This window comes from Caretta caretta, chromosome 2 (assembly GCF_965140235.1).
Source record: "Caretta caretta isolate rCarCar2 chromosome 2, rCarCar1.hap1, whole genome shotgun sequence".
In the NCBI taxonomy this organism is placed as follows: domain Eukaryota; kingdom Metazoa; phylum Chordata; order Testudines; family Cheloniidae; genus Caretta; species Caretta caretta.
In genome coordinates, this window is record NC_134207.1 from 3,122,018 (window position 1) to 3,122,347 (window position 330).

General features: G+C 54.2%; 1 non-coding gene across 1 annotated transcript; it reads left to right on the forward strand.

Moving 5' to 3' along the window:
- The first annotated feature begins 257 nt into the window (after positions 1-257).
- TRNAR-CCG (transfer RNA arginine (anticodon CCG)) lies at positions 258-330 on the forward strand. Its single transcript has one exon. It is a non-coding gene; the product is annotated as a tRNA-Arg (tRNA).

Below are 330 nucleotides of genomic sequence, written 5' to 3' on the forward strand. Positions count from 1 at the left end.
CCCAGAAAGGAGACTTCCCCAGAGTCCTGCCTGGCTTCGTGGGGAGCAGTTCCAGAGCATCGCCCGGGGACTCCGTGACACAGGGGGCTCAGTCAAGGTGATGTTAAGTGGAACGTTTGCATGGCATTGATTGCTGCTGAACTCCCTTGAACAGGAGCAATTTTACCAGGTGTCCCATCATCAGCAGAGGGAAATGTGGTCACCCCACTCAATAGCCTTCCGCATTGTTACATAGCATAAAATAAACAGACTTGGCAGGCCCAGTGGCCTAATGGATAAGGCACCAGCCTCCGGAGCTGGGGATTGTGGGTTCAAGTCCCACCTGGGTTG